Source organism: Somniosus microcephalus, unplaced genomic scaffold (assembly GCF_052327205.1).
Source record: "Somniosus microcephalus isolate GS21.2 unplaced genomic scaffold, FLI_Smic_1.0 scaffold2, whole genome shotgun sequence".
NCBI classification, from domain to species: Eukaryota; Metazoa; Chordata; class Chondrichthyes; order Squaliformes; family Somniosidae; genus Somniosus; species Somniosus microcephalus.
Genome location: NW_028225189.1, coordinates 117,054 through 143,790, shown reverse-complemented (window position 1 = coordinate 143,790; position 26,737 = coordinate 117,054). Strand labels below are relative to the sequence as shown.

The 26,737-nt window shown below is 51.9% G+C and overlaps 1 pseudogene; it reads left to right on the top strand.

Moving 5' to 3' along the window:
• The first annotated feature begins 637 nt into the window (after positions 1-637).
• Positions 638-2,507, top strand: LOC147084063 (dehydrogenase/reductase SDR family member 4 pseudogene; annotated as a pseudogene).
• Positions 2,508-26,737: the final 24,230 nt, after the last annotated feature.

The following is a 26,737-nucleotide window of genomic DNA, read 5'->3' as shown; positions in this document are numbered from 1 at the left end:
CAGTGTCGAGGGAGCTTTACTCACCCTGCTTGTTATATCCTGATGAACTCTTAGTAAAATTGCAATTTAGCTCCATTTGTCCATGTTTGGATCAAGGTTTGTAATGAGGTCGGCGGTGGGATTCGATCCCGGACTCTCTGACTCAGAGGCGAGGGCACTGCCCGCCCCGCCCCCGTTTGTTGCTCATTCGTTGGCCAAGAGGCTCCTGAGTGACATGCGGGTTATCCAATGGCGAGCCGCGGCGCTGAGGGTGGGCGGGACTCTAACCCGGGACCCTGTGACTCGGAGGCGAGGGCGCTGCTCACTGAGCCATTGGCTGACAATTGGAGCCGGGCTCCCGCCCCGCCCCTCCACCGTTTGTTGCTCATTCATTGGCCAAGAGGCTGCTGAGTGACATGTGGGTTATCCAATGACGAGCGGCGGCGCTGAGGGTTGGCGGGGCCTAGAAGGACGGGGAGGAAAGCGGCGCCGCCATTTTCTGCCTCGCCGCTCCGGGCGCCCTCCCCTCGGTGCGGTGGTTTGATGGGGCGGGGGGGAGCGGCCGGCCGCTGGGGTAATGTTCTCCGCTGCTCAGTGGCGACCCCGATCAGGGCGATGGATGCTTTCCGTCCGGTGGTTGGAGATAATTAAAGCGCCGTTCCCCGCCTACCGCCGCCATTTTCCTCGCAGCCAAGCAGCCCTGCCCGGCCCTCCCGGGCGCTGATTGGACAGCTTCACCTGGCTGCCTCCTGATTGGCCCCTGGGGACACGTGGGTGGCGCTGGGGAGACTACAAGTCCCAGAGGCCTCGGCGCAGAGGTCGGGCTCCCATTGGCTGAGCCCTGACCCCGCCCATTGAGGGCGGCAGACAAGCACTTGACCGAAGAAAGGGGTCAGAGTCCCCGCTGTTGCCACCATGCAACCTGCACTGTTGACTGGCAAAGTGGCCCTGGTGACTGCCTCCACCCGGGGCATTGGGCTGGCCATCGCCCGGCGCCTGGCCCAGGATGGGGCCCGGGTGGTCATCAGCAGCCGCAAGCAGGCCAACGTGGACAGTGCCCTGGGCCAGCTGCGGGCCGAGGGGCTGGAGGTCTCGGGCACCGTCTGCCACGCGGGCAAGCGGGCGGACCTGGAGGAGCTTGTCGGTGGGACACTGAGGCGCCACGGAGCCATCGACATCCTGGTCTGCAACGCCGCTGTCAACCCCTTCGCCGGGAGGACCCTGGACTGCCCGGAGGAGGCCTGGGACAAGATCTTCGAGGTCAACGTCAAGGCCCCCTTCCTCTTGGCCCAGCTGGTGGTGCCACACATGGAGCGGCAAGGTGGGGGCTCCATCGTGCTGGTGAGCTCCGCCGCCGGCTACCAGCCCTTCGCCGCCATCGGGCCCTACAGCGTCAGCAAGACAGCGCTGCTGGGCCTGACCAAGGTGCTGGCCGACGAGCTGGGGCCCGCCAACATCCGGGTCAACTGCCTGGCCCCCGGCATCATCAAGACCGACTTCAGCTCCGCCCTGTGGTCAGATGAGGGCTCACGCCGGCAGTTCGAGAAGAGCATCGCCATGCGCCGGATTGGTGAGCCGGAGGAGTGCGCCGGTACAGTCTCCTTCCTCTGCTCGCAGGACGCCACCTACATCACTGGGGAGACCATTGTGGTGGGCGGAGGCTTTCACTGCCGGCTCTGAGCCGACGGGTCGACATTCGAGCTGGGACGCTCTCGATGCTTCTCAATCCAGCTGCCTTCCGGGATCATTCATCGTTCCCCTCAACTCTGTAATCCTCTGCAGCCCTACAACTGTCTGAATTCTCTGCGTTCTTCCTACATTGGCCCTCTTGCGCATCCCCCACTTCCTTCACCCCTCCCCATCTCTGTAACCTTCTCCGGCGGCCCCACAACCCTGCGCTCCTCTAATTCTGGCCTCTTGTGCATCCCACACTTCCTTCGCCCCTCCATCGACGGCCGTGCCTTCAGCTCTCCCGGCCCTAAGATCTGGAATCCCCTCCCTAAACCTCTCTACTTCTCTCTCCTCCGTTAAGATGCTCATTTAAACCTACCTCCATGACCAACCTGTCCAAATATTTCCTTGTGTGGTTCGGGGTCAAGTTTGTGTCTGGTTGACGCTCCTGTGAAGCGCCTTGGGACATTGTGCTATGTTAAAGGCGCTATATAAATTCGTCATGTTGTATATGTGACTCCAGTCTCGCAACAACATTGTTGACTCTTAATTACCATCTGAAGTGGCCTAGTCAGCAACTCAGTTGTATCAAACCTTTACAACGATGAAGGTCCACCACCACCTTCTTGGGCCAACTGGGGAATGGGGAAATAAATGCCGGCCTTGCCAGTGACACTCATTTCTCACGAATGAACTAATAGAAAAAACTTGTGGCATTGCTTGGCCGAACTTGCCAATTCTTTCTTCGTGTGTCAACTGCAACTGGAGAGCGGTATCAAGATGCCCAGCAAATAATCACAATCAAAGTGTGGATTCTGCAGGAGGTGTCCTGTCAATAAAATCTAGAAACCATTGAACACGATTCCTGTCGTTTTCATTCTCGCAATTCTATCTGGAGATGCAGAAAGAAAAGAACGACTTGCATTTCTATAGCGCCTTTTGTTAAGCAACCTCCTTTCCCCTCTGGCTCACAACAACACGTTTCCAGTAAGCACGAGACTTCGTAGTGGAGTATACGGAACAGACGTTACTGTGCATCAATAAAGGTGATCGGTCATCACAGAGAGTGACTTTACCCGTTTCTGGATCTTTCGAGTACACTCTGGCAAACTGTTGAAAACCATGCTCCTTTATACACCATAATATATTTTAACTACATCAAAGGAAAATGACAAAATAACCTGGCCCAGAAATTCGGGTCTCCACGGGTGAGTACGTGCTGGGTACTCACCCGTAGGCCCAACGGAAGTGCTGGTTTCATGCATGCGTCGGCGGGAAACCTGAGCGGCAGAGCGGGGTATAAAAGTCCCCAGAGACCAGGTAAGGCCTCACAGCATCGGCGGGAAACCTGAGCGGCAGAGCGGGGCTATAAAAGGCCCCAGAGACCAGGTAAGGCCTCACAGCGTCGGCGGGAATCCTGAGTGGCAGAGCGGGGTATAAAAGGCCCCAGAGACCAGGTAAGGCCTCACAGCGTCGGCGGGAATCCTGAGCGGCAGAGCGGGGCTATAAAAGTCCCAGAGACCAGGTAAGGCCTCACAGCGTCGCTGGGAATCCTGAGCGGCAGAGCGGGGTATAAAAGTCCCCAGAGACCAGGTAAGGCCTCACAGCGTCGGCGGGAAACCTGAGCGGCAGAGCGGGGCTATAAAAGGCCCCAGAGACCAGGTAAGGCCTCACAGCGACACTGGGAATCCTGAGCGGCAGAGCGGGGCTATAAAAGTCCCAGAGACCAGGTAAGGCCTCACAGCGTCGGCGGGAATCCTGAGTGGCAGAGTGTGGTAAACCACGTTCACTATCGTTAGCACTGTTCACCACTGTTCGTTATAACTGTATCACTGACCACTATTGTATCACGGTACGAGGTCGCCTCTTGCCACACTGCTATACCTGGGATGACCACTGCCGACTCCGCCTTGGCTCCACCCACCAGGCCAGGTATAAAGGTGAGCGACTGGCTGGTATTCCTCCTGCTTGGATCGGATCACCCACGAGAGTGGGCTGTTATTTAGTCAATAAAAACCTTTAGTCACCTTCGTAACTCTTCGCCTTTTATTGGAGGAATTGATAGGTATATCAATTTTATTGACTAAATTTAATGATGTCCGACAACGAGTCACAACCGGCGGAGGAGCCACCAGCGCAGCTCCCAGGAGCACAGCCACACCAGCCAGCTTGGCTGCGAGCCCTCAGACCGCCGTACCTGGACCTGAACCCACGAGCAGCAAACTCAGCCGCAGACTTTAAACACTGGCTGGTCTGCTTCGAATCATACCTGAGAGAATCCAGCGTCCCTCAGGCATCCAAACTAAGTGTCCTGCAGGCACAACTGAGCCCGAGAGTATACACTCTCATCGAGGACATGACTACCTACGAGACCGCCATCAACCTGCTGAAACAGAAGTACCGGACCCCGGTAAACTACATGTACGCTAGGCACCTCCTAAGATCACGGCCGCAACAGCCAGGAGAATCAGTAGCCGAATTCTCACAGGCGCTATATGCACTCGCCAGGAACTGTGACTTTAAATCGGTGTCGGCAGCCGAAAATACTGAAGATAATATCCGCGACGCATTCCTGAAAGGCCTACGGTCCGAGTACTCACGGCAAAGACTGCTGGAAGCTAAAGACCTCAGCATGGAAAAAGCTGAAGCCCTCGCTATCTCCCTGGAAGTGGCCCACCAAGATCAGGAAGCATTCACCAGGTACTGCTCGCGACCCTGGGACTCGGGCCCGACCCCTACCACAGCACCCTTCCCAGCGCCGCCCCCGGGACCTACCTCTGCGTCGGCGTCCCGGACCCGACCGGCCCCGCCACCCCCGGCACCGGCCCCGACATCGGGCATCCGCGATCGGGCCGCCGGCTGTTTTTTTTGTGGCCAGGAGAAGCACCCGAGGTCGCGCTGCCCAGCCAAGAACTCCATATGTAGAACCTGCCTGAAGAAAGGCCACTTCTCCAAGGCCTGCAGGAGCGGATCCTCAGAGGCCAGCAGTGCCGCATGCGAACTATGGGGGCGGCCATCTTCGTTTAGGGCAACTGAGGCCAGCATCCCCACACATGAGTCATGGGGGCGGCCATCTTTGTTTAGGGCAACTGAGGCCAGCATCCCCACACATGAGTCATGGGGGCGGCCATCTTTGATTAAGGCAACCGACCCCAATAGTGCCTCATGGGGCCCTACCTCGTGGGAGACGCCATTTTACTCACCACGCCCGACCGCCTCGCCCGCAGATGACAACGACTCGCTCAGCTACACACTAGCTTCCGTCACCCTGGACCAAGCCCGCCCGCACCATCTGTCCAAGTCAATGATGGACATCAAAGTGAACGGCCACGCCACGACCTGCCTGTTCGACAGCGGAAGCACGGAGAGCTTCATCCACCCAGACACGGTGAGCCACTACTCCCTCTCTGTCCTACCAACGCGCAGCCGAATCTCGATGGCATCGAGGTCCCACGCCACGGACATCAGCGGCTACTGTGTCGTGACCCTGTCGGTTAAGGGCACGGAGTATAAAAACTTTAAACTCCTCGTCCTCCCCCATCTCTGCGCTGCCGTCCTACTAGGGCTGGACTTCCAATCCCACCTCCAAAGCGTAACCCTAGCATACGGTGGACCCCTCCCCCCACTCACAGTCAACAACCAGCAAACGTTAAACCGCCCACCGCGTAACACCTGCAGCCTCTCCACCCTCAAGGTCCCGCCACCCTCTCTGTTTGCTAACCTTACCCCTGACTGCAAACCCGTCGCTACCAAAAGCAGGCGGTATAGCGCCGGGGACAGAGCCTTCATTAGCTCTGAGGTGCGGCGCCTCCTGAAAGAGGGCATTATCGAGGGGAGCAGCAGCCCCTGGCGTGCCCAGGTCGTAGTCGTAAAGACCGGCGATAAAAACCGCCTGGTCATCGACTACAGCCAGACCATAAACAGATATACCCAGCTGGACGCATACCCCCTCCCCCGCATATCTGACATGGTCAATCAGATTGCACAGTATAAAGTATTCTCGACCATCGACCTGAAGTCGGCCTACCACCAACTCCCTATCCACCCTGAGGACCGCCAGTATACCGCCTTCGAGGCGAATGGGCGCCTATACCACTTCCTTAGGGTCCCCTTCGGTGTCACTAATGGGGTCTCGGTCTTCCAAAGGGAGATGGACCAGATGGTTGACCAGAACGAACTGCAGGCTACATTCCCCTACCTAGATAACGTCACTATCTGCGGCCGCGACCAGCAGGAACATGACGCGAATCTGGAGAAATTCCTCCGTACGGCCCAACGGCTGAACCTCACCTACAATAAGGAGAAATGCGTGTTTAACACCACGCGCCTTGCCATCCTCGGCTGCGTAGTGGAGAACGGAATCATCGGCCCCGACCCAGAAAGAATGCGCCCCCTCATGGAGCTACCCCTCCCCCACTGCCCTAAAGCACTTAGGAGAACCCTGGGGCTTTTCGCCTACTATGCCCAATGGGTACCCAATTACGCGGACAAAGCCAGACCCCTCCTGAAAGCCACTTCCTTCCCCCTCACGGAGGAGGCGTGCGCGGCCTTCTCCCTCATTAAGGGAGACATAGCCAAGGCCACGATGCACGCAGTGGACGAGTCCATCCCCTTTCAGGTGGAGAGCGACGCCTCCGACTTCGCCTTAGCCGCCACCCTAAACCAGGAGGGGAGGCCAGTGGCCTTCTTCTCAAGGACCCTACAGGGCCCCGAGATCCGACATTCGTCGGTCGAGAAAGAGGCCCAGGCGATCGTGGAGGCAGTACGGCGCTGGAGGCACTACCTGGCAGGCAAACGATTTACCCTCCTCACCGACCAGCGTTCGGTGGCTTTCATGTTTAATAACAAGCTGAAGGGCAAAATCAAGAATGACAAGATTTTGAGATGGAGAATCGAGCTCTCCACCTACGATTATGAGATCTTGTACCGGCCAGGCAAGCTGAACGAATCCCCTGATGCCCTTTCACGAATGACATGCGCCAGCGCGCATATCGATAGGCTTCAGACCCTCCACGACCAGCTCTGCCACCCCGGAGTCACCAGACTCTACCATTTCATTAAGGCCCGCAACCTGACCTACTCCATCGAGGAGGTCAGGACCATGACCAGGAACTGCCAGACCTGTGCGGAGTGCAAACCGCACTTCTATAGGCCGGACCGAGCAAGCCTGATCAAGGCCACCCGCCCCTTCGAGCGCCTGAGCATCGACTTTAAGGGGCCCCTCCCGTCCTCTGACCGTAATGTGTACTTCCTCAACATCGTTGATGAGTACTCCCGTTTCCCCTTTGCCTTCCCCTGCCCCGACATGACCAGTAGCACGGTCATTAAGTGCCTGAATGCCCTCTTCGCCTTGTTCGGGTTCCCGAACTATATACACAGCGACCGGGGCTCCTCCTTCATGAGCGAGGAACTCCGGCAATTCCTCCTAGAGAGAGGTATTGCAGCAAGCAGGACCACCAGCTACAACCCCAGAGGTAACGGTCAGGTGGAAAGAGAGAACGCGACGGTATGGAAGGCCGTCCTCTTAGCCTTAAAGTCTAAGGGCCTCCCAACCTCCCGCTGGCAAGAAGTCCTCCCGACAGCGCTGCACTCCATCCGGTCATTACTTTGCACGGCCACTAACACCACCCCCCATGAACGAATGTTCGTTTTCCCCAGGAAGTCGACTACGGGAACCACTCTACCAACCTGGCTGACCGCCCCGGGGCCGGTCTGGCTGCGGAAACACGTGAGGACCCATAAAACGGACCCCCTGGTCGAGAGGGTGAACCTCCTGCACGCCAACCCCCAGTACGCCTACGTGGCGTACCCAGACGGGCGGGAGGACACTGTCTCCCTACGAGACCTCGCACCCTCAGCCGATCCGGAAACACCGCCACCACCCCCCCCAACCTCAGTCCAGGTAGACGGCATGCCGGAACCCCACGAGCCCTCGCCGACCACGCAAACACCAGCATCAACACCGGATAAGGCACCAGCACCGGATAAGGCAACACCACCGCTGCGGCGATCGGAGAGGCTTACGAAGCCTCCGGACAGACTGACCTACCAGAATTGGTAGTACACTTCACCCCGCCGGACTTAATTCTAAACAAGGGGTGAATGTGGTAAACCACGTTCACTATCGTTAGCACTGTTCACCACTGTTCGTTATAACTGTATCACTGACCACTATTGTATCACGGTACGAGGTCGCCTCTTGCCACACTGCTATACCTGGGATGACCACTGCCGACTCCGCCTTGGCTCCACCCACCAGGCCAGGTATAAAGGTGAGCGACTGGCTGGTATTCCTCCTGCTTGGATCGGATCACCCACGAGAGTGGGCTGTTATTTAGTCAATAAAAACCTTTAGTCACCTTCGTAACTCTTCGCCTTTTATTGGAGGAATTGATAGGTATATCACAGAGCGGGGCTATAAAAGTCCCAGAGATCAGGTAAGGCCTCACAGCGTCAGCGGGAAACTCGAGCGGCAGAGCGGGGCTATAAAAGTCCCAGAGACCAGGTAAGGCCTCACAGTGTCGGCGGGAATCTCGAGCGGCAGAGCGGGGCTATAAAAGGCCCAGAGACCAGGTAAGGCCTCACCGCGTCGGCGGGAATCCTGAGCGGCAGAGCGGGGCTATAAAAGTCCCAGAGACCAGGTAAGGCCTTACAGCGTCGGCGGGAATCCTGAGCGGCAGAGTGGGGCTATAAAAGCCCCAGAGACCTGGTAAGGCCTCACAGCGTCGGCGGGAATCCTGAGCAGCAGAGTGGGGCTATAAAAGTCCCAGAGACCAGGTAAGGCCTCACAGCGTCGGCGGGAATCCTGAGCGGCAGAGCGGGGCTATAAAAGCCCCAGAGACCAGGTAAGGCCTACCAGTCTCCAGTCTGGAAGGAGAGAGGTAAAAAGTAATCCAAGTGTGACGTCACCAGAAAGCGGGTAAGTGATTGGTTGGTAAGTATTTCTCCCTTTTAAGCTTAAATCTCTTTGGTTTATAGTTTCTAAGGTGTGATATTCACCATCTAGAATCGAGGCAGAGGGTATTTAAGAATAATATTAATAAATTTAATTAATTACATAGAATGGGAGATCAGGTGATGTGTTGCTGCTGCAATATGTGGGAGCTGGTGGACACCATTGATGCTCACGGTGATCACATTTACAGTAAGTGTTGGCTGCTCGAGGAATTCCGGCTCCGTGTTGAAGAGCTGGAGTCCGAGCTTCAAACACTGAGACACATCAGGGAGGGGGAGAGTTACCTGGACTCTGTGTATCACGAGGTAGTCACACCAATTAGATTAATTAATTCAGATGTAGTCCGTGGCCAGGGTCAGGATGGTGTGACTAGAAGTGAGGCAGGTACGGGGATCCAGGAGGTAGTGTTGGAGGAGCCGCAGCCCTTGCACTTGTCCAACAGGTTCGAGGCTCTTACTCCCTGTGGGGACGGGAGCAGGGACTGCAGGGAGGATGAGCAACCTGGCCACAGCACCGTGGAGCAGGGGGCCATTCAAGGGGGGGGAGTTAAAAGAAATGTTGTAGTGGTAGGGGATAGTATCGTTAGGGGGATAGATAGAGTTCTTTGCAGCCGAGAGCGAGAGTCCCGAAGGCTGTGTTACCTGCCCGGTGCCAGGGTTAAGGACATCTCCTCTGGACTGGAGAGAAACTTGGAGTGGGAGGGGGAGGATCCAGTTGTCGTGGTCCATGTTGGTACCAACGACATAGATAGGACAAGGAAGGAGGTTCTGCTGAGGGAGTTTGAGCAGCTAGGGGCCAAATTAAAAAGCAGAACCACAAGGGTAATAATCTCTGGATTATTACCTGAGCCACGAGCGAATTTGGCTAGGACAAATAAAATTAGAGAGTTAAATGCGTGGCTCAAAGACTGGTGTGGGAGAAATGGGTTTTGCTTCCTGGGACACTGGCACCAGTACTGGGGCAGGAGGGAGCTGTTCCGTTGGGACGGGCTTCACTTGGCCAGTGCTGGGACTAGAGTCCTGGCGGATCATATAACTAGGGCTGTAGAGAGGGTTTTAAACTAACCAGTGGGGGGGAAGGTTCCTAGAGAGCAAATAATAAAAATGACAACAGAGAAGGTCATAGACTTAGGTAGCAGTGGGGAAATTAAAAACCAGAGCGTGTCAGGAAGGGGCAGAAGGTATGGAGTAAAAGGTCAAGTAATAAAAAGGGCAAAAGCAGGAACTAAGTCTCTCAAAACATATTTGATACTTCTCTATCTGAATGCACGTAGCATTCGTAACAAAATAGACGAGTTCACAGAAATCACACAAACCTCACTGCAGATAGAGGCCATTTCGGCCCATCGAGCCTGCACCGACACATATCCCACCCGATCCCCGTAACCCCTACACCAACACATATCCCACCCTATCCCCGTAACCCCACGTATTTAATCCCCCTAACACTAAGGGTCAATTTTATCATAGCCAATCAACCTAACCTGCACATCTTTGGAGTTAATGGCACAAATAACTACATATGGGTATGATCTTGTGGCCATTACAAAAACATGGCTGCAGGGTGACAATGCCTGGGAATTAAACATACCAGGTTATTTAACGATCAGGAAGGACAGGCAGGAAGGAAGGGGAGGTGGGGTGGCTATGTTAATAAAGGAAGGAATCACTGTAATACAGAGAAATGATATTGGGTCAAAAGATCAGGATAATGAAACAGTTTGGGTGGAGATAAGAAGGAATAATAAGGGAAAAAAACACTAGTGGGCGTAGTCTATAGGCATCCGAACAGTTGCAACTCTGTTGGACGGAGTATCAATCAGGAAATAGTTGAGGCTTGTAATAAGGGAACATCTATAATTATGGGGGATTTTAACTATCATATTAATTGGACAAATCAAATTGGGCAGGGCTGCCTTGAGGATGAGTTCATTGAGTGTATTAGGGATGGGTTTCTAGAGCAGTATGTAACTGAACCGACCAGGGGGCAAGCAACCTTTAGATCTGGTCCTGTGTAACGAGACAGGATTAATTAAAAATGTCCTAGTAAAGGATCCCCTTGGAATGAGTGACCATAACATGGTTGAATTCCATATTCAATTAGAGGGTGAGAAGGTTGGATCTCAAACAAGCGTGCTGAGCTTGAATAAAGGAGACTATGAAGGTATGAGAGCGGAATTGATTAGAGTGGATTGGGAAAATAGATTAAAGGGTAAGACGATACATGATCAGTGGTGTACATTTAAGGAGTTATTTTACAACTTCCAAAAAATATATATTCCACTGAGAAGAAAAGGGTGTAAAAGAAAAGACAGCCATCCGTGGCTAAGTAAAGAAATTAAGGATAGTATTCGACTAAAAACAAGGGCATATAAGGTAGCCAAATCTAGTGGGAGGATAGAGGATTGGGAAAACTTTAAAAGACAGCAAAAAATAACAAAGATTGATTAAGAAAGGGAAGATAGATTATGAAAGTAAATGAGCAAAAAATATAAAAACAGATAGTAAGAGTTTTTATAGTTATATAAAAAGAAAAAGGGTGGCTAAAGTAAATGTTGGTCCCTTAGAGGATGAGACCGGGAAATTAATGGTGGGAAATATGGAGATGGCAAAAACACTGAATGAATATTTTGGATCAGTCTTTGCAGTAGAGGACACTAAGAATATCCCAACACTGGACAAACAGGGGGCTATAGGGGGGGGGAGGAGCTAAACACGATCAAAATCACTAAGGAAGTGGTACTCGGTAAAATAATGGGACTCGAGGTGGATAAATCACCTGGACCTGATGGCTTACATCCTAGGGTCTTGAGGAAAGTGGCGGTAGGGATTGTGGATGCATTGGTAATAATTTTCCAAAACTCCCTGGACTCGGCAAAGGTCCTGGCAGACTGGAAAACTGCTAATGTAACACCCTTATTTAAAAAGGGCAGTAGACAGAAGGCTGGAAACTATAGACCAGTTAGCCTAACATCTGTGGTAGGTAAAATTTTGGAGTCCATTATTAAGGAGACAGTAACAGGACATTTGGATAATCATAATTTAATAGGACAAAGTCAGCATGGTTTTATGAAGGGGAAGTCATGTTTGACAAATTTGCTGGAGTTCTTTGAGGAAGTAACATATAGGGTGGATAAAGGGGAACCAGTGGACGTAGTGTATTTAGACTTCCAAAAGGCATTTGACAAGGTGCCACACAAAAGATTATTGCTTAAGATAAAAAAATCACGGGATTGGGGGTAATATTCTGGCATGGATAGAGGATTGGCTATCGAACAGAAGGTAGAGAGTTGGGATAAATGGTTCATTCTCAGACTGGCAATCAGTAACTAGTGGTGTTCCGCAGGGGTCAGTGCTGGGTCCCCAACTCTTTACAATCTATATTAACGATTTGGAGGAGGGGACCGAGTGTAACATATCAAAGTTTGCAGATGATACTAAAATGGGAGGGAAAGTAGTGAGTGAGGAGGACATAAAAAACCTGCAAGGGGACATAGACAGGCTAAGTAAGTGGGCAGAGATTTGGCAGATGGAATACAATACTGGAAAGTGTGAGGTTATGCACTTTGGCAGGAAAAATCGTAGAGCAAGTTATTATCTTAATGGCAAGAAACTGGAAAGTACTGAAGTGCAAAGGGATCTGGGGGTCCTGGTGCACGAAACTCAAAAGGTTAGTATGCAGGTGCAGCAAGTGATTAAGAAGGCCAATGGAATGTTGGCTTTCATTGCTAGGGGGATAGAATATTAAAATAGGGAGGTATTGCTTCAGTTGTACAAGGTTTTGGTGAGACCGCACCTGGAATACTGCGTACAGTTTTGGTGTCCATACTTAAGAAAGGACATACTTGCTCTCGAGTCAGTACAAAGAAGGTTCACTCGGTTAATCCCGGGGATGAGGGGATGGACATATGATGAGAGGTTGAGTAGATTGGGACTCTACTCATTGGAGTTCAGAAGAATGAGAGGCGATCTTATTGAAACATATAAGATTGTGAAGGGGTTGGATCGGGTGGATGCGGGGAAGATGTTCCCGATGATGGGTGAAACTAGAACTAGGGGGCATAGTCTTAGAATAAGGGGCTGCTCTTTCAAAACTGAGATGAGGAGGAACTACTTCACTCAGAGGGTGGTAGGTCCATGGAATATGCTGCCCCAAAAAGCTGTAGAAGCTACATCATTACATAAATTTAAAACAGAAATAGACAGTTTCCTAGAAGTAAAGGGAATTAAGGGTTACGGGGAGCGGGCAGGAATTTGGACATGAGTCTAGGTTCGGATCGGTCATGGCCCTGTGGGTAGCGGAGCGGGCCCAGGGGCCGTGTAGCCTGATCCTGCTCCTATTTCGTGTGTCTAATTCTGTTAGATTCAGGAGATGGTTCTGTGATAGTGGATTGGCGGTTAGGATCAGATCAGCCATGATCTTATTGAATGGCGGAGCAGGCTCGAGGGGCCGATTGGCCTACTCCTGCTCCTATTTCTTATGTTCGGTTAAGGGGAGATTAACTAGAATTGTACCAGGGGATGAGGGACTTCAGTTATGTGGAGAGACTGGAGAAGCTGGGATTGTTCTCCTTGGAGCAGAGAAGGTTAAGGGGAGATTGACCAGAATGGTACCAGGGATGACGGACTTCAGTTATGTGGAGAGACTGGAGAAGCTGGGGTTGTTCCCCTTGGAGCAGAGAAGGTTAAGGGGAGATTTGATAGAGGTGTTAAAAATCATGAATAATTTGGATAGAGTAAATAAGGAGAAACTGTTTCCAGCGGAGGAAGGGTCGTTAACCAGAGGACACAGATTTAAGGTGATTGGCAAAAGAACCAGAGGTGACATGAGGAAACTTATGTTTCCACAGCGAGTTGTTGTGATGGGGAACGCGCTGCCTGATAGGGCGGTGGAAGCAGATTCAACAGGAGCCTTCAAAAGGGGACGGGGTAAATACTTGAACTGAAATAAATTGCAGGGATACAGGGAAAGAGCGGAGGAGTGGGACTAACTGGATTGCTCTTTGAAAGAGCCGGCACAGACTCGATGGGCCGAATGGCCTCCTCCTGTGCTATTCTGTGATTCTATGAATACAGAGAGACAATGTCCCTTTAAATATCGAGGTGTTACGCTGAGGTAAGGAGACACATTGTCCCTTTAGTTACAAAGGAGAAGACAGAAAGGTCACAGACTCTTTAACTGACACCAATACTCCGAGAGAAGAGGATGTGACGGTCGATGTCCCTTTAACTGGGCCGCACATGCCTGTGATTAAAGGCATCGGAAACAGTGGAATCGACCCACCGCAGTCACACTGTGGACACTCTGGTGTGTCAGCGGGTGGGATACACCAGGGAATCCCTTTCCACACACTGAGGTTGACTCTAATGATCGGGAGTCCCAGGGTATCGGATACCAGATAATCAAGCTCACAAGAACACAAATTGTCTCTCCAGACTTTATTAAGAGCGCTGCATAACACAGATCGGGTGATAATTCCCTCAATCTGGAGAATAGAAGTACAGTGGATTCACGCGCGACCTTCTCGAGTCTGTTCCAACTGACAACGGCTTAAGTGGCCTGTTCTTATACACAAGCTTGGTTACCACTCAGGAAATGGGATTGTTTGGACCCGTCTGTTGACCGCTTCCTGAACTCCTGCTAATTCAGGGAATTTAGTCCATCTGTGACCAGACTATAACCACAAGCCCGTCTGGTTATCACACCTATACGGTCCGTGAGGTTATTATCAGATTCACACCCAGACGTTGTGCATTCACTTGTCTGGCACTTCATCCCATAACACGGGTACAGGGGCTCAGTAATGTTTCATTCATCAAAAAAAGACAAAGTACAACAACATACTGGTCAGCTTAACAAAATCTCATCATATTTATGTGGCTATAAATATAAAAGTCACTAATAAATCCAGTAGTGAATTCAGGAGAAATATCTTTACCCAGAGAGTGGTAGAATGCGGAACTCGTTACCACAAGGAGTGGTTGAGGTGAACAGCACAGATGCATATATGGGGAAGCCACATGAGGGAGAAAGGAGTGGGAGGAGATGTTGATCGGGTTAATTGAAGTAAGGTGGGTGTGGGGCATAAACACTGGCATGGACCAGTTGGGCCAAATGGCCTGTTTCTGTGCTGTACATTCTATGTAACACCATGAACAGTCAAAAGAAGGGAATCATCAGCACAACAGTCTTAAAGATTAAACAGCAGTACAAGAATTTATAAAACATTCATCCATTCCATGTTCATGTCACCCCAGCTGTCTTCAGGGCCCTGCAGTACAGAACAGTGTGAACTCGCTGGTGTTTCAGCAGAGTTGAGGACCGAGTGAATCCCTTCCCACACACAGAGCAGGTGAATGGCCTCTCCCCAGTGTGAACTCGCTGGTGTCCCTTCAGATTCTCGGAGCTTTTAAAGCTCATCCCACAGTCAGAACATGTAAATGGTCTCTGATCGGAGTGAACTTGCTTGTGTTGTTTCAGATTCCCAGCGGTTTTAAAGCTCTTCCCACAGACAGGACATGTAAATGGTCTCTCATCAGTGTGAACTCATTGGTGTGTCAGTAGGTGGGATGACTGAGTGAATCCCTTCCCACACACGGAGCAGGTGAATGGCCTCTTTCCTGCTGTCTCCAGCTGGTGTCCCTTCAGCTCCTGGGACATTTGAAAGCTTTACCCACAGTCGGAATGTTTCACCAGCCTCTCCCCAGTGTGAACTCGCTGGTGTGCCAGCAGATTCGAGGACCGAGTGAATCTCTTCCCACACACACAGCAGGTGAACAGAATCTCTCCTGCTCTCTCCAGCTGGTGTCTCTTCAGATCCTGGGACCTTTTAAATCTCTTCCCACAGTCAGAACATTTAATGTGAACAAGCTGGTGTCTCAGGAGGGTGGCAGAATGAGAGAATCGCTTCAAAAACACGGAGCAGGTCAACGGTCTCTCATCGGCATGGACAAGCTGGTGTCTCAGCTGCACGAATGGTGCAATTAATCCCGTCCCACACACGGAGCGGGTTAAAGGTCTCTCCCTAGTGTGATCTTGCTGGTGTATCATTGGAGTGGATAACTGAGTTAATCACTTCTGGAACACGGGGCCGGTGAACGGGCTCTCCCCAGTGTGTAGCCACTGGTGTCGCTTCAGGTACAGGTAGACTATCCTTTATCCAAAAACCTCGGGACCAGCCGTGTTTCGGTTTTCGGAAAATTTCGGATTTCGGAAGGTATTTTATAAGACTGGTAAATTTGTTGGGGGTGGGTCAGCGGGGGTTGGGGTCGGCGCGGGGGGGTCGGCAGGGGTCGGGGTCGGCGGCGGGGGGGTCGGTGGGAGTCGGGATCGGCGGGGGGTCGGCGGCGGGGGTCGGGGTCGTGCGCACGACTTACGCTGACCCTCTGCTCAGCGTAAGTCATGCGTCACTCTGGTCATGTCGTGCACACGACTTACGCTGAACGAAAAAACCTTCGGTTTTTAGAGGGTTTCGGTTTTCGGAAGTTCGGATAAAAGGTAATCTACCTGTATTTGTAGATTTTGAAGCTCTTCCCACACTCAGAACATTTAAAAGGTCTCTCATCAGTGTGAACTCGCTGGTGTACCAGCAGATTGGAGGAGCGATTGAATCAGGTCCTGATGAATCGAGTGACTCTGTCTGATCTTGAAGTGATGTTCGGTCTGAGCTTCCTGTCTGTAAATGCTCCACTTCTAAAACCCTGTAAAAGGAGTGTAGAAAGGGGTAAGAGGGAGAATGTTGCCTCATGTCCCCCTTTCCCAGCCCAGGGGCAGTGAAGCTGATTTTCAGGCCCCAGCTGCTGCACAGGTTACATACGAACATACGAATTAGGAGCAGGAGTCGGCCACTCGGCCCCTCGAGCCTGCTCCACCATTCAATAAGATCATGGCTGATCTGATTACTCCACATTCCCACCTACCCCCGATAACCTTTCACCCCCTTGCTTATCAAGAATCTATCTACCTCTGCCTTAAAAATATTCAAAGACTCTGCTTCCACAGCCCTCTGAGGAAGAGAGTTCCAAAGACTCACGACCCTCTGAGAAAAAATTTCTCCTCATCTCTGTCTTAAATGGGCGACCCCTTATTTTTAAACAGTGACCCCTAGTTCTAGATTCTCCCACAAGAGGAAACATCCTCTCCACATCCACCCTGTCCAGACCCCTCAGGATCTTATATGTTTCAATCAGGTCACCTCTTACTCTTCTAAACTCCAGCGGATACAAGCCTAGCCTGTCCAACCTTTCCTCATAAGACAACCCGCCCATTCCAGGTATTAGTCTAGTAAACCTTCTCTGAACTGCTTCCAACGCATTTACATCCTTCCTTAAATAAGGAGACCAATACTGTACACAGTGCTCCAGATGTGGTCTCACCAATGCCCTGTATAACTGAAGCATAACCTCCCTACTTTTGTATTCAGTTTCCCTCGCAATAAACAATAACATTCTATTAGCTTTCCTGATTACTTGTTGTACCTGAATACTAACCTTTTGTGATTCATGCATTAGGACACCCAGATCCCTCTGCATCTCAGAGCTCTGCAATCTCTCACCATTTAGATAATATGCTTCTTTTTTATACTTCCTGCCAAAATGGACAACTTCACATTTTCCCTCATTATACTCCATTTGCCAGATCTTTGCCCACTCACTTAACTGATCTATATCCCTTTGTAACCTCCTCATGTCCTCTTCACAATTTACTTTCCTACCTATCTTTGTGTCATCAGCAAATTTAGCAACCATGCCTTCGGTCCCTTCATCCAAGTCATTTACATAAATTGTAAAAAGTTGAGGTCCCAGCACTGATCCCTGTGGCACACCACTCGTTACATCTTGCCAACCATAAAATGACCCATTTACGCCTACTCTCTGTTTCCTATTAGCTAGCCAATCTTCTATCCATGCCAACATGTTACTCCCTGCACCATGAGCTTTTATTTTCCGCAATAGCCTTTGATGTGGCACCTTATCAAATGCCTTCTGGAAATCTAAGTACAGTACATCCACCGGTTCCCCTTTATCCACAGCACATGTTACTTCCTCAAAGAACTCCAATAAATTGGTTAAACATGATTTCCCTTTCACAAAACCATGTTGACTCTGCCTGATTACCTTGAACTTTTCCAAGTGCCCTGCTATAACGTCTTTAATAATAGCTTCTAACATCTTCCCGATGACAGATGTTAAGCTAACTGGCCTGTAGTTTCCTGCTTTCTGTCTCCCTCCCTTTTTGAATAAAGGAGTTACATTCACTATTTTCCAATCTAATGGAACCTTCCCCGAATCTAGGGAATTTGGGAAAATTAAAACCAATGCATCAACTATCTCACTCGCCACTTCTTTTAAAACCCTAGGATGAAGTCCATCAGGACCCGGGGACTTGTCAGCCCACAGCTCCAACAATTTGCTCAGTACCACTTCCCTGGTGATTGTAATTTTCTTGAGTTCCTCCCTCCCTTCCATTTCCTGATTTACAGCTATTTCTGGGATGTTACTTGAATCCTCTATAGTGAAGACCGATGCAAAATACCTGTTCAATTCAACTGCCATCTCCTTATTTTCCATTATTAATTCCCCAGACTCACTTTCTATAGGACCAATGCTCACTTTATTAATTTTTTTCTTTTTTAAATATCTATAGAAACTCTTACTATCTGTGTTTATATTTCTAGCTAGCTTTCTCTCGCAGTCTAATTTTTCTCTCCTTATTAATCTTTTAGTCATTCTTTGCTGTTTTTTATATTCTGTCCAATCTTCTGACTTGCCAGCCATCTTTGCGCAATTATATGCTTTTTCTTTAAGTTTAATACTAACTTTAACTTTTTTAGTTAACCACGGATGGTGGATCCTCCACTGCATAAAAACATAGAAGATAGGGGCAGGAATCGGCCATTCGTCCCCTCGAGCCTGCTCCGCCATTCAATGAGATCACGGCTGATCATCCAAATTCAGTACCCTGTCCCTGCCTTCTTCCCATACCCCTTGATCCCATTAGCCTTAAGAAATATATCCAACTCCTTCTTGAATATATTTAATGAATTGGCCTCAACTGCCTTCTGTGGTAGAGAATTCCACAGGTTCACCACTCTCTGGGTGAAGAAATTCCTCCTCATCTCTGTCCTAAATGGCTTACCCCTTATCCTTAGACTGTGACCCCTGGTTCTGGACTCCCCCGCCATCGGGAACATCCTTCCTGCATCCAGTCTGTCCAGTCCTGTTAGAATTTTTATAAGTTTCAATGAGATCCCCTCTCATTCTTCTAAACTCCAGCGAGTATAAGCCCAATCGACCCAATCTCTCCTCATACGTCATTCCTGCCATCCCAGGTATCAGTCTGGTGAATCTTCGCTGCACTCCCTCCATGGCAAGAACTTCCTTCCTCAGATAAGACGACCAAAACTGCACACAATACTCAAGGTGTGGTCTCACCAAGGCCCTGTACAACTGCATTGAGACATCCTTGTTCTTGTACTCAAACCCTCTCGCTACGAAGGCCAACATACCATTTGCCTTCTTAACCGCCTGCTGCACCTGCATGTTTACCTTCAGCGACTGGTGCACAAGGTCGCCCAGTTCTCGTTGCACTTCCCCTTCTCCCAATCTATTGCCATTCAGATAATAATCTGCCTTCCTGGTGTTGACACCAAAGTGGATAACCTCGCATTTATCCACGTTATATTGCATCTGCCATACTTCTGCCCAATCACCCAACCTGTCCAAATCATTTTCTCGGCATCCTCCTCACAGCACACACGCCCACCCAGCTTTGTGTCGTCTGCAAACTTGGAGATATTACATCAATTCCCTCGTCTAGATCATTAATATATATTGTGAATAGCTGGGGTCCAAGGAACGATCCCTGCGGTACCCCACTAGTCACTGCCTGCCACTCGGAAAAGGAGCCGTTTATTCCAACTCTTTGCTTCCTGTCTGCCAACCAGTTCTCTATCCAAGTCAATACCTTGCCCCCAATCCCATGTGCCTTAACTTTACACGCTAATCTCTTATGCGGGACCTTATCAGTAGCCTTTTGAAAGTCCAAATACACCACATCCACTGGTTCTCCCTCATCTATTTTACCAGTTACATCCTCAAAAAATTTCAGTAGATTAGTCAAGCATGATTTACCTTTTGTAAATCCATATTGACTTTGTCCGATCCGGTCACTTTTTTCCAAGTGCTCTGTTATTATATCCTTTATAATGGACTCTAGAATTTTCCCCACTACCGATGTCAGGCTTACCGGTCTGTAATTCCCCATTTTCTCTCGACCACCTTTTTTGAATAGTGGGGTAAAATTAGCTACCCTCCAATCCATGGGTACTGTTCCAGATTCCATCGAATGTTGGAAGATGACCAGCAATGCATCTACTATTTCTAGGGCCACTTCCTTACGTACCCTAGGATGGAGATTGTCAGGCCCTGGGAATTTATCGGCCTTCAATCCCATCAATTTCCCGAACACCATTTCCCTACAAATATTGATTTCTTTCAGTTCCTCCCTTTCATTAGACCCTATGTTCCCCGACATCTCTGGGAGGTTATTTGTGTCCTCCTTTGTGAAGGCAGAACCAAAGTATGTGTTTAAGACCAGGACCAGTGCAAGATAGAGTAAGGCGATACTTAGTACAACTAAATCAGGAGGTACAAGCACTAAATAAAGTAATAAGGAACCAACAACAGATTAAAGATCTAGAAAGGCAGAATGCTGGACTTAAACCAGACGAGTTGTCCAGAATAGGTCAACAAGTAATGACGCAAGTTATCGGAAGAAAGGGAATGGGGCCCGTTGGATGGGGCCATGTACTGTATTAATGACAAGTGATACGTGTGTTTGTCTACAGGAACCGATGGGTATGCGATGGAAGCAATGGACCCAGGTGAAACCATTTAACACTAAAGACCCCCATTCTACCCTCTCCTCTAGGGGAAAGAGCTCGGAAGACGACCCGACCTCTGTTTAAATTACAGATAAACATGGATCCAGTCGACCCTTTATATCAGAGGGTCCGTCTCGGGGAGAAGAAGCTCTCCTGGTTTACCCTTACACCTGAGAACTCATTCTTAATGTGGAAGCAAGTCATCCTCGGTTCCGAGGGACTGCCTAAGAAGAAAGAAGAAGATATAATTGGAGTAAGACTTCTTTACTCCTGTACTCAAATCCTCTTGTAATGAAGGCCAGCATACCATTTGCCTTCTTAACTGCCTTTCACAACCAACGGACGTCCCAAAGCGCTTTACAGCCAATTAAGTACTTTTGAAGTGTAGTCACTGTTGTAATGTGGGAAACGCGGCAGTCAATTTGCACACAGCAAGCTCCCACAAACAGCAATGTGATAATGACCAGATAATCTGTTTTTTTGTCATGTTGATTGAGAGATAAATATTGGGCTCAAAACACCAGGGATAACTTCTTCGAAATAGCACCACGGGATCTTTTATGTCCACCTGAGGGGGCAGATGGGGGCCTCGGTTTAACATCTCATCCGTAGAACGGCACCTCCAACACTGCAGCGCTCCTTCATTACTGCCCCTCCAACAGTGCGGCACTCCCGCAGTACTGCCCCTCCGACAGTGCGGCGCTCCCTCAGTACTGCCCCTCCGACAGTGCACATCTCCCTCAGTACTGCCCCTCCGACAGTGCGGCGCTCCCTCAGTACTGCCCCTCCGACAGTGCAGCGCTCCCTCAGTACCGCCCCTCCGACAGTGCAGCGCTCCCTCAGTACTGCCCCTCCGACAGTGCGGCGCTCCCTCAGTACTGCCCCTCCGACAGTGCGGCGCTCCCTCAGTACTGCCCCTCCGACAGTGCGGCGCTCCCTCAGTACTGCCTCGCCGACAGTGCAGTGCTCCCTCAGTACTGCCCCTCCGACAGTGCACATCTCCCTCAGTACTGCCCCTCCGACAGTGCGGCGCTCCCTCAGTACTGCCCCTCCGACAGTGCAGCGCTCCCTCAGTACCGCCCCTCCGACAGTGCAGCGCTCCCTCAGTACTGCCCCTCCGACAGTGCGGCGCTCCCTCAGTACTGCCCCTCCGACAGTGCGGCGCTCCCTCAGTACTGCCTCGCCGACAGTGCAGTGCTCCCTCAGTACTGCCCCTCCGACAGTGCACATCTCCCTCAGTACTGACCCTCCAACAGTGCGGCGCTCCCTCAGTACTGCCCCTCCGACAGTGCGGCGCTCCCTCAGTACTGCCCCTCCGACAGTGCGGCGCTCCCTCGGTACTGCCCCCCCGACAGTGCGGTGCTCCCTCAGCACTGCCCCTCCGACAGTGCGGCGCTCCCTCAGCACTGCCCCTCCGACAGTGCGGCGCTCCCTCAGCACTGCCCCTCCGACAGTGCAGCGCTCCCTCAGTACTGCCCCTCCGACAGTGCGGCGCTCCCTCAGTACTGCCCCTCCGACAGTGCAGCGCTCCCTCAGTACTGCCCCTCCGACAGTGCGGCGCTCCCTCAGTACTGCCCCTCCGACAGTACGGCGCTCCCTCAGTATTCCCCCTCCGACAGTGCAGCGCTCCCTCAGCACTGCCCCTCCGACAGTGCGGCTCTCCCTCAGCACTGCCCCTCCGACAGTGCGGCTCTCCCTCAGCACTGCCCCTCCGACAGTGCGGCTCTCCCTCAGCACTGCCCCTCCGGCAGTGCAGCTCTCCCTCAGCACTGCCCCTCCGACAGTGCGGCTCTCCCTCAGCCCTGCCCCTCAGACAGTGCGGCGCTCCCTCAGTACTGCCCCTCCGACAGTGCGGCGCTCCCTCAGTACTGCCCCTCCGACAGTGCGGCGCTCCCTCAGTACTGCCCCTCCGACAGTGCGGCGCTCCCTCAGCACTGCCGCTCCGACAGTGCAGCGCTCCCTCAGCACTGCCCCTCCGACAGTGCGGCGCTCCCTCAGTACTGCCCCTCCGACAGGGCGGTGCTCCCTCAGTACTGCCCCTCCGACGGTGCAGCGCTCCCTCAGTACTGCCCCACCGACAGTGCGGCGCTCCATCAGTACTGCCCCTCCGACAGTGCGGCGCTCCCTCAGTACTGCCCCTCCGACAGTGCGGCGCTCCCTCAGTACTGCCCCTCCGACAGTGCGGCGCTCCCTCAGTACTGCCCCTCCGACAGTGCGGCGCTCCCTCAGTACTGCCCCTCCGACAGGGCGGTGCTCCCTCAGTACTGCCCCTCCGACGGTGCAGCGCTCCCTCAGTACTGCCCCTCCGACTGTGCGGCGCTCCCTCAGTACTGCCCCTCCGACAGTGCGGCGCTCCCTCAGTACAGCCCCTCCGACAGTGCGGCGCTCCCTCAGTACTGCCCCTCCGACAGTGCAGCGCTCCCTCAGTACCGCCCCTCCTACAGTGCGGAGCTCCCTCAGTACTGCCCCTCCGACAGTGCGGTGCTCCCACTGCCCCTCCGACACTGCGGCACTCCCTCAGTACTGCCCCTCCGACAGTGCGGCGCTCCCTCAGCACCGCACTGGAGTGTCAGCCTCGCTTTATATGCTCAAGTCCCTGGAGCGGGATATGAACCCACAACCTTCTGACTCTGCTATCCACTGAGCCACAGCTGACTCCAGTCTTTTACACAGTTTCATCATAACTTCCTTGCTTTTTGCACTCTACGCCTCTCCTAAAGCAGGGGAGTTATGATGAATTGTTAAACAGTTTTTTTGCAGAGTGACCAAGGCTGTGTGTAGGAAACAATTGTACATTTGAAAGCAGCTTGTATTGTGAAGCTTGCGCCCCTTTGCCAGGCCCGCTGCCTGCGGCCCCTCTCCCAGATTCCAGCCCCAGCTCTGTGCTGACTGAGCTGCTCTCACCTGGGGACAGCGCGTCACAATCGGCCCCAGCGCACCTGAGCTGAGAGAGGACGCCCCGCCCCGCCCCCTTGCCGCGCCGCCATTGGTCGGAGGACCAGGCCGCCCAGTTCAGTCCTCCCAGTTCAGCCCTCTTCCTATTGGTCAGAGCTCCCGTCAGTCACAGGCCCGGGCCGGCCTCCATCCACCTGACAGGCCTCTTCCTATGAAGACGTCACAATCGGGCCTCAGCCTCAGCGCCGGGGGAGGAAGGTCCCGCCCCCTTGCCGCGCCGCCATTGGTTGGCGGACCAGGCCGCCCAGTTCAGTCCTTCCATCTGAACCCTCTTCCTATTGGTCAGCGCTCCCGTCAGTCAGAATCACATTGCTCCGGCTCACCCCGCGCAACTCAATCCGCTCCGTTCGGTGTCCGCGGAGGTCCCGCCCGCCCGACTCTCAGGTTTGGTTTTTCTCGTATTTTACTTTATAATCTCGCTCTCCGCTGCCCCCTCATCTCGATTTAAATCGATTCCCCAACACTTTACTTTACCCCGGCCGCTGATTCCGCCTCTTCCCCGGGCCCGGCCTTCCGTCTGCTGCTAGGAGGCCCTTCCTGCACGTCATTGGCTGACACCGCTGTCAATCGACACCACGAGGGGGAAGGGAGGGTGATTGACAGGTGGCGATTGCTAGAAGCGCCTGCCCGCGCTGTGATTGGTGCAGGGGAAGGCAAGTGGGCGTGTCCGGCCCCCGGGCCCACGTGGGGAGTCAAAGGCTGGCTGGAGCGCATGCGCAGCCCGCCTCGCACCGTTGGGAAGCTTTTCAAATATTTTTTTTTGCGAAACAAATTGAAAACACTCATTAATTCCCCCAACCTCCTCCCCTCTAAAGTGCGATTATTATTATTCTTGCTTTTCCTCATTTGTGTGAGGTGTCTTTTTTTTACCTTGCGGTGGCGTGCGCCGATCCAACCGACCTCTGGGCGTTGCGTGCTGGCGTCACCGCGTAATCGGAGGGAGGGGTGATTGACGCGAGCCGCCCGCCAATCAGGAGCGCGGAAAACGCTGGGAGGACCGGGCGGGCTGACGGTCCTCCAACCAATGGCGGCGCGGGACCTCGGTGGGCTGCAGACCGCTTTCCTGCTTTCATTGTCTGCAGGAGCTGTTAAAGGGAAGAGGAGGGGGTGAAAAAAACCCAGCTTGTGAGTGTTTATTCCTTTGCATTACCTTTATTGCAAGGCTATTCATCAACTGCATTCATTGAAAAATAAGTGAACCTTTTCTCTTTTCGACTTTTATCCAGAACAAAGAGCCCTGGTGCTGTGAACATTTTGGTGGGCAGCCACTTTTAAAGGGACAAAGACCAGCATTCTTCCTCCTCTCTCTCTCTCTTGTGAGTATTTGTGGTGGGTGAGAGGGTGGGTGGGGGGGGTGGTGAGTCAAAGGGGACTGCGGCCCCTTTTCAACAAAAAAAAATGCTTGGCCATTTAAAGGGGAATGGGTGCCCCCCAGGTATTTAAAGGGGCAGTGCCTCTCTCTGTATCATGTCAGAGCAGGGAGGTTCTGCTTCAACTGTACAAAACACCAGTTGGGCCACCGGCTAGTCCAAATCATCCTGTAGTTTCTCGGCATCCTCCTCACAGCACACACGCCCACCCAGCTTTGTGTCGTCTGCAAATTTGGAGATATTACATCTAGTTCCCTTGTCTAGATCATTAATATATATTGTGAATAGCTGGGGTCCAAGGACCGATCCCTGCGGTACCCCACTAGTCACTGCCCGCCACTTGGAAAAAGACCCGTTTATTCCAACTCTTTGCTTCCTGTCTGCCAACCAGTTCTCTGTCCAAGTCAATACCTTGCCCCCCAATCCCATGTGCCTTAACTTTACACGCTAATCTCTTATGCGAGACCTTATCGAAAGCCTTCTAAAAGTCCAAATACACCACATCCACTGGTTCGCCCTTATCTATTTTACTCGTTACATCCTCAAAAAATTCCAGCAGATTAGTCAAGCACGATTTACCTTTTGTAAATCCATGTTGACTTTGTCCGATCCTGTCACTGTTTTCCAAGTGCTCTGCTATTACATCTTTTATAATGGACTCTAGCAGTTTCCCCACTACCGATGTCAGGCTTACTGGTCTGTAATTCCCCGTTTTCTCTCTACCACCTTTTTTGAATAGTGGGGTAACATTAGCAACCCTCCAATTCATGGGTACTGTTCCAGATTCCATCGAAAACCCAGCAGCTTCTCCTCCATCTCCATTCCAGCTCAAACTGCTGCAACAAAAAGACCTACACAGGTGGCCAGGGACCGACTTCCGTCACCTGCAATAAAACTCTTACCGACAGCCGCTGACTAATGGCGGCCGCAGCACCCACAATTCCCCGCGCCCCAGAAACTGCTCTATCCAACGCGCTGATTTACCTGCTGAGAGTGCGCATGCTCCCCGGGGCCGTGGGCCATTCTGGGAGCCTGGCTCCTGTCCTTTGTCCTGAGTCTGACTCAGTGGAACCGGCTGAAGAAACCGGGAAGCGACGGCTCGGTTGGGGGAGGCGCTGCACCCTGGGTTTCCTGGTGCCGGGGCTCTGGCCGCACGTCCGCCGGGCCCGGCCGCTCTGATTCTGATTGAGGTTTTTGATGAGGTAACAGAGAGGGTTGATGAGGGCAATGCAGTTAACGTGGTGTAGATGGATTTCCAAAAGGCGTTCGACAGCGTGTAAAGTTAAGACACATGGGATTGGGGGCAAGGTACTGACTTGGATAGAGAACTGGTTGGCAGACAGAAAGCCAAGAGTTGGAATAAATGGGTCTTTTTCCGAGTGGCAGGCAGTGACTAGTGGGGTACCGCAGGGATCGGTCCTTGGACCCCAGCTATTCACAATATATATTAATGATCTGGATGAGGGAACTAGATGTAATATCTCCAAGTTTGCAGACGACACAAAGCTGGGTGGGCGTGTGTGCTGTGAGGAGGATGCCGAGAAACTCCAGTATGATTTGGACAGGTTGGGTGATTGGGCAGAAGCATGGCAGATGCAATATAACATGGGTAAATGCGAGGTTATCCACTTTGGTGTCAAAAACAGGAAGGCAGATTATTATCTGAATGGCAATAGATTGGGAGATGGGGAAGTGCAACGAAACCTGGGTGTCCTTGTGCACCAGTCGCTGAAGGTAAGCATGCAGGTGCAGCAGACGGTTCAGAAGGCAAATGGTATATTGGCCTTCGTAGCGAGAGGTTTTGAGTACAGGAACAAGGATGTCTTGCTGCAGTTGTACAGGGCCTTGGTGAGACCACATCTTGAGTAGTGTGTGCAATTTTGGTCGCCTTATCTGAGGAAGGATGTTCTTGCCATGGAAGGA